This window comes from Hylobates moloch, unplaced genomic scaffold (genome assembly GCF_009828535.3).
Source record: "Hylobates moloch isolate HMO894 unplaced genomic scaffold, HMol_V3 SCAFFOLD_7, whole genome shotgun sequence".
Taxonomy (NCBI): Eukaryota; Metazoa; Chordata; class Mammalia; order Primates; family Hylobatidae; genus Hylobates; species Hylobates moloch.
In genome coordinates, this window is record NW_026652282.1 from 36,307,124 (window position 1) to 36,315,235 (window position 8,112).

An 8,112-nucleotide genomic window follows, 5' to 3' on the forward strand; every position below is an offset into this window, starting at 1 on the left:
TTATACGTCACCACGCCAATATGTATTTAATTTGGAACCTTTAATAACAAAAGTTTAAGTGGCTGTCCTGGTTCTCCATGAATCTATGCTTAACATTGGACTTATGTTCTCTTGAATCACTTGCTAAAATATAACCTGAAGAAGATTAAATGTTATTTTTTTATTCTGACAATGCTTCCCATGTAACTTAACATGTCAAATAATCCTGCTTACCTCTCTTTTGGATGCTTCAGGGGCCCTATGTAGCATCTCAAAGTTAGAGGTCAGCAAATACAATCTTGAAGCTGAAATTTGATTTTGGGAAGCCTATTAAATATGTTAAACGTTTAAAATACTTCATATTATGACATATTGACATGAATTAAGAATATTCACAAATAGTTTACAAATTTTGGAGAAATTAGGCAGAGAGAGAGAAATATGACACAACTTCTATTTACAAAAGTATACTTAATCCTTAAGTCCAGCATTATCACCATACATCGTGTGCAATCAAGAAATTTACTCTAGGCACATGACCAATAATTACTACAGTGCCAGCATTATCCATGCAAAACAGTAAACATAGTGTGAAGCAATGCAAGCATGTATGTGAAATTTGGCTCCACACTTAGTGGAGCCGGCTTCATGCTTAACTATATTAAAAAAAGAATTGCCAAACTGATGATGCATTTCTTTACAATATTTCTTGTTTTACTTTAATCAAGACTGAGAGGTTTAACTATGAAAATATTAATTAGCCAAATGTCTCCAATTCTCTATCAGGTTTTAAGGAATATTTTATTATCTAAACTTTTTCCATAATTTTAGAAACATATTTCCCCATATCACAACCCTTTTTTTATTGGAAGTTACCTAGATATTCAATGAGCATCAAAAATAGTTTCAAGATCATAACTTACACAAAAAGTTTACCTAAAACATTTATCTCATTTACCATACTCAATTCTTTCATTTTTAACAGTTTATCTAGATTACTTCTGTAAACTGAAATATTAGACACTATCAGTTTTTAATAGCCATTGAACATCGGGTGCTCACCTAATCCTAAGTAAGAGTCTCAAAGTTAAATACATAAGTATTTTTGCCAGTAACTCAGAAGATTTAGTTAACATTAAATTACTCTCATTTGTCAAAAAAAAAAAAAAAAAAGTCACGCAAACCAAGATAATTTCGTTTTGGCTGGGTTAGTAGCTTTACAACCTTCTATGCCCAACATTGACATCTCAAAATACCTAGCAAAGACAAACAAAATCCAGACAAAAATGTATGCTGACAGTTCTGAGGTATTTCTATTTTTATTTTACCAATAATTTTAAAACCAGCTTGTTTAGTAAAGTTATACTTAAGTCACATGAACTTGAAAATTGCTTAGACTTATTTACTTAATTTATGAGTACTCTTACTTATAAGCCAATTTGGTAGCTGCAATATATAACAATAAATGTACATACAACTAAACACATCTAGACATGTATACACACACACACAAAAATGAAGATCCAATAGCTTTTACCTTGGAACTCTAGCCATGAGATAGCAATACAGGCTTAACAGTTTTACTTTGTTTGCCCTAATAGATAATCCAATAAAGGCTCTAAACCAAAATTTTGGGTAAAGCAGTTTCCATGGTAGTTTGATTTTTAAAGGCCAAACCTCCCCAGACCGCAAAGAACACTGGGGGCAAATAGTACCAAAGGAGAGCATCACACGTAAACCAGGCCCCTGCTTAGAACAGCAGCACAAAAGCCTGGATACATGCAACTCCATCCCACTTTCCATTCAACAGCAAATTCCAGATTCTAAACAATATGGGAGCCAAACAATATTGCAACTGTGAGAGAAAATTCTAAGGAGGGCTTAGGACTAGGCCTCAGAATCTCTGCCGAGGGCATCCCCTTTGGGGAGGTTGAGGTCTGGAGGATCCCCTGGGGTGTCCCCCTTTGGGGTCCAATTTTCTAGCGTCAGACATCTCTAACCTTAGGTGGGGTGGGCACTGGTGCCACTTTGCATGCCTTCCCTCCAGAGGCAACGGCCTACTATGAGCTTTCCTTTGGTTCCTGGGTGTAATCCCGACTTTTAGCATCCTTATAATTTGATAAGGCCACACTTTCCTGTGTTTCTCATTCCACTAGAGTGATAGCCATGAACTGTAATGATAGGAACTGGAGGCTGGGTAAGTTTCCTTTGTCCTTAGCCAACTGAGTAGGGGAAGGGAAGAATTTAGCGTAAGAAAAGGTTTAAGTCACCTGAAATGCATGTGAGTTCCCCCCTGGGGAGCGGCTCCACAAGTAGGGATCAGGGACCAAAACTGGAAAAGATAGAAAAGAGTCCTTCCCCTTTCTGGGCAGGGCAACTACCCTGTTTCACTCCTTGGCCTTCAGGCAACACTGGAGAGTGGCCCCAGCCAGAAACCTGCAGTTGCCTCCATGTTTAGGCGCTGCCCACCAAGGGTCCTGAGTTGGAAAGGAAGAGACAGAGAGAGAGATTCCCCTGTATAGAGCAGAAAGAAAGAGGAGAAAAATAAATCCCAAACTTTGGGCTTATCTCCTGGCTGGCTCACTAAAATATGTACCAGTGGAGGGTGTCCAGGTTCTTGGCGTTTTTAACAAAGAATTGGACAATACACATATACAAAGCAAGGAAAGAATGAAGCAACAAAAGCAGAGATTTATTGAAAATGAAAGCACACGTCACAGGATGGGACTGGGTCTAAGCAAGCAGTTCAAGGGCCTAGTTACGGAATTCTCTGGGGTTTAAATACCCTCTAGAGGTTTCCATTGGTTACTTGATATACGCCCTATGTCAATGAAGAGGATGAAGTAAGTTACAAAGTCATTTACTCCGTGTATGCCCCCTATGTAAACAAAGAGGATATTTCCTGTCGTAGCTGACTTAGTCTTAGAGAGTTGGAGTTTTTCCGTTTAATTTAGTTCTAGGAATTCCTTAGATTCCCTACCCCCAGACCCTATTCTCCTGCCTCACCTTGAAACTAGATGTTGAAAAAGAAAAGAAACTTTTTATCTGAGGAATATGAGCCCTTTTAAATTATCAAGCCCAGAGAGGCAATGAAATATGACAGTAGTCACATCTCACTCTCTGTTTGAGATAAGTAATCACCTCTTGAAGTCACTTGCTATGTGGGTTCTAGACTGACAGATGCCAAGTAGCCATAAATTAACCTAACAATGCCATATTCTGGACACCGTAACTCATAACTTGTAGTTCAACAATGTATAGCTAATTACTAATCAATGTTATTTCTGTAAACCAATGAGATTCCTATCAAACAACTTTATATCAACCCACTCTTTGTTTCCTTTTGCCTTTAAAATCCTACTTGTAACAAAGCCCAAACAGAGTACTTCCCAGTGTTTCCTGGGCTGCAGTTCTCAACCTTGGCCCAAATAGACTCTCTACTTTTATTAATTTTGCTTGAGTTTATTTCTTTAGGTCAATAATGTGACCATAGGTCTGAGTTCTCATCAGTAGAATTTGAGCAGAAATAATGAGTACAAGTCTATTGCTTAAGAGACAGTTCCTGGCCCTGGATGATTCCTCCATCTCCTGTTCCACTGGCTAGAATGAAAATGACTACAGTGACCTTGGAATTCTCATATTAAACATGGCAGATCTGTCAGAAGTCTGGATCACTGTCTGACTATGTGGAAACCTAGAAGCCTCAGGTTACAATGTGACATGAGAGAAACAGACTTCCTTGTTTTTTAAGCCTCTAAATTTGATGGAGCCTTTTTGTTACAGCAGCTAGGCCTGCCTTAACTACTACAACAGGTGGTACCATGAAAGTGGAGCACTACTATAACAAAAACCTAAATTTTACAGCACTTGCTTAAATCTCAGGTAGTGAGTGATGAAGAAATAGTGTGAGCCAGAAAGCTGGGAACCTCAAGACAACTGGTAAAACTGTTACCTATATTATTTAATAACTTAGAAGATAGACCACATGCCTACTAGTAGCTCTCCGGTAAGACCCTGAATGCTAACTGGTAGTGGTTTAGCAAGGTATTACAAGAAAGAGATAAGCTCAGGCAAGAATTGATCAGTTTGCAAACAGAAGTGAAGGGGAATACAGAGTATCTTTATATTAAAAGCCTGATGGGATTGGAAAATCTAATTGTTTCTGGACCCAAGAGATAAGCCTCTTATTCAAAGTTTATTTCAATACGTAAGCAAAATATTTATGGGGAAAAAAAAGAAAACAAAGTTCATTAGGTTGGTGCAAATGTAATCGCGGTTTTTGCATTGTTGAAATTTGCCATTTGATATTGGAATACATTCTTAAATAAATGTGGTTATGTTACACATCATTTTAAGGCACTTTTTTTTGCTTTTTTTGGTAATGACTTACTGCTTGCTGTTTATTTAATATTTATTTCAGACTATGAAAATGATGTTAGACAAAAAGCAAATTCGAGCAATTTTATTCAAATGGGTCATAAAGCAGTGGAGACAACTCACAACATCAACAACGCATTTGGCCTAGCAACTACTAAGGAATGTACAGTGCAGTGGTGGTTCAAGAAGTTTTGCAAAGGAGACAAGAGCCTTGAACATGAGGAACATAGTCACCAGCTATTGGAAGTTGACAACAACAAGTTGAGAGCAATCATCGAAGCCGATCCTCTTACAACTACACAAGAAGTTGCCGAAGAACTCAACATCGACCATTCTATGGTCGTTTGGCATTTGAAACAAATTGGAAAGGTGAAAAAGCTCAATAAGTGGGTGCCTCATGAGCTGAGTGAAAAAAAATCGTCGTTGTGAAATGTCATCTTCTCTTATTCTATGCAAGAACAATGAACCATTTCTTGACCCAATTGTGATGTGCGACAAAAAGTGGATTTTATATGACAACCAGTGATGACAGCTCAGTGGTTGGACCAAAAAGAAGCTTCAAAGCACTTCCCGAAGCCAAACTTGCACCAAAAAAAGGTCATGGTCTCTGTTTGGTGGTCTGCTGCTGGTCTGATCCACTACAGCTTTCTGAATCCTGGCGAAACGATTACATCTGAGAAGTATGCTCAGCAAATTGATGAGATGGAGTGAAAACTGCAATGCCTGCAGCTGGCACTGGCCAACAGAAAGGGCCCAATTCTTCTCCACAACAACACCCGACTGCACATCACACAACCAATGCTTCAAAAGTTGAATGAATTGGGCTACGAAGTTTTGCCTCATCTGCCATATTCACCTGACCTCTCACCAACCGACTGCTACTTCTTCAAGCATCTCAACAACTTTTGGCAGGGAAAATGCTTCCACAACCAGCAGGATGCAGAAAATGCTTTCCAAGAGTTTGTCAGATCCCGAAGCATGGATTTTTATGCTACAGGAATAAACAAACTTCTTTCTCATTGGCAAAAATGTGTTGATTGTAATGGTTCTCATTTTGATGAACAAAAATGTGTTTGAGCCTAGTTATAATGATTTAAAATTCATGGCCCAAAACCACAATTACGTTTGCATCAACCTAATATTTCAAGACTCATTGAAACCTCCACGTCAAGCTTAAGACAAACAATGGATCCAGCACTGAGGTAAGAATCAGATTATGATAATCACCCCTCCCCCCAGAGTCTATTGCTTCAGATCGCATCAAGTTAGCTGCCTTTAATAAGAGATGAGAGTCATGGAAACAATAAGGAAGCAAAGAGTAAAGCAGATCTAAGAATTATGTCCAGGAAATTACTTTGATTGTGGATCCTGCCATATAAAAGTGACTGGAAGCAAACTAAATGGACACTTACTTTCATATTTCATCAACTTTAAGACACACTTTTTTTACATTTTAACATTCTAGAAAACAGGAGTATTTTACAAGTGATGGTGAATTACAATCCCTGTTCGTCAAGCATCTGTCCTGATGTATTTGTTGAAACATACAGGGATTTAGCCACAGCAAGTCATATTGTCATCACTTAAGTTGAATTATATGTACTGTTGGCTGGGCACAGTGGCTCTCACCTGTAATCCCAGCACTTTGGGAGGCTGAGGCGGGTGGATCACTTGAGGTCAGAAGTTTGAGACCAGCCTGGCCCATATGGTGAAACCCCATCTCTTCTAAAAATACAAAAATTAACCGGGTGTGGTGGCACACAACTTGTAGTCCCAGCTACTCGGGAGGCTGAGGCAGGAGAATCACTTGAAACCGGGAGGCAGAGGTTGCGGTGAGCCAAGACTGCATCACTGCACTCCAGCCTGGGCGACAGAGTGAGACTCTGTCTCAAAAAAAAGAAAAAAAAATTATATGTACTGTTGATACGATACATGTTCAGTTGCCATTTAAAATATTTTCAAAAATATTACACCATCATTTGGCATTGAAATGAAAATGTACTGTATTTGCAAAAAGGCGCAGAACAGCAAGGCATGAATTTTATATTAGTGACAGTTCATATTTTCTCGGTAGGATCAAGAAAGTGTCAGCATCAAAACTTGCAAAGTAAGTACCAATGGCTGGGGAAATCACAGAGACAATAGTGGAACATTATTAATTCAGCACTGCCAACTCCATATAGCACAGAGGATGGTAATATTTGAGAAAACTTGGAACAGCAAGGACCGAGTTGTGAAAATAATACAGCTCCCAAGAAGGTTATTTCCTCAACTCCTTCTTCATATGTAATGATGGGGAATAATGGACAAAGAAGAACATCCCAGAGAGCAAAGCCAGGCTCCCCAGAGGATGGTGGTCAAGACAATTTTTTTTTCCATCAGCAGAATCCAGGACAGTCAGATAATCTGGTCAAGGAATTTAATCTACTGTCAGGGCTGGGAATCTTTGCATTTCCTGCTAAGTGGGCTTAACAATCACTACGGACCAATGACTACTAGTGTTTCTAATTCTTCTTTTTCCAAATAGGACTTTCCTTATGGTTATCCTATCCCACATCACCACTGGATATCGGGGAGGGAGGGAACAAATAACTAGTCTTTAAGTTTGTAGATCTATGGACCATGAGGAGAGCCACACTCACTAAAACCCAGTCTCCCTTCTTCCATAACAATAGAGTTGTAGCTCAGATGTGGTTGCCCAGCCTGCAACTATAATTCCCAGCCTCCGCTGCAGTAAAGCCATGGTCATGTGACAAAGATTTCTCCAAGGGAATGTGAGCGGAAGTGATATAGCAACTTGAGCTTCCCTTGCTTAAGAGAAATTCCCTGGCCCTGGGATTCTGCTCTTTCTTTCTGCTGGCTAGAATAGTAACCACTAGAGCAATCTTAGAAGCCACATGTTGAGGATGAACCAGTCTGAAAGTTGAAACCATTATATAAGAGATTGAAACTGCTGTTGCAAAATTATAACTGAGAAAATTATTACAATAAAAGAGATCTGACCTAACCAACTCCATATTGCTTCTAACCTCCAAGCTGTCCTTGTTCATTCCTGTGCGTAGGCCAATCTAACTTTGGGCGGAACTTATAGTTTAACTTTGATACAAAGATGGTAACAGTCCTTTTCCAAAACAAACCACCTTCCTACCTGGGGACTAGACTGCCTTCATAGGACTAACAAATTAGTCACAAGATTAGAAATTATGGTTTAGAAGTCATGCAGCTGGAGGCTACAAGATTCTGACCTTCCCTAAATTGCTCCTGGGGATAACATCACTACTGTAAAACCTAAGATCAGTGCTTCAGATATTTTGCAGACCCTGCACTTGATCAGCTGGCACTACCCAGATTGATAAACTGGCTCATGTGATCTTGTGGCCCCCACCCAGGAACTGACTCAGCGCAAGGGGACAGCTTTGACTCCCTAAGATTTCATCTCCAACCCAACCAATCAGCACTCCCAACTCACTGGCCCCTACCTACCAAATTGTCCTTAAAAACCCTGATCCTCAGCCAGGTGCAGTGGCTCATGTCTGTAATCCCAGCACTTTGGGAGGCTGAGGCAGGCAGATCTCTTGAGGCCAGGAGTTCGAGACCAGCCTGGGCAACATGGTGAAACCCTGTCTCTGCAAAAAATACAAACACTAGCTGGGCATAGTGGTGCACACCTGTAGTCCAAGCTATTCAGGAGGCTGAGGCAGGAGGATAGCTTGAGCCTGGGAGGTAGAGGTTGCTGTGAGCTGAGATCGCACCACT

The 8,112-nt window shown here is 39.8% G+C and overlaps 1 pseudogene; it reads left to right on the plus strand.

The window, feature by feature from the left end:
* The first annotated feature begins 4,402 nt into the window (after positions 1-4,402).
* Positions 4,403-5,409, plus strand: LOC131383896 (histone-lysine N-methyltransferase SETMAR-like; annotated as a pseudogene).
* The last annotated feature ends 2,703 nt before the right edge of the window (positions 5,410-8,112 follow it).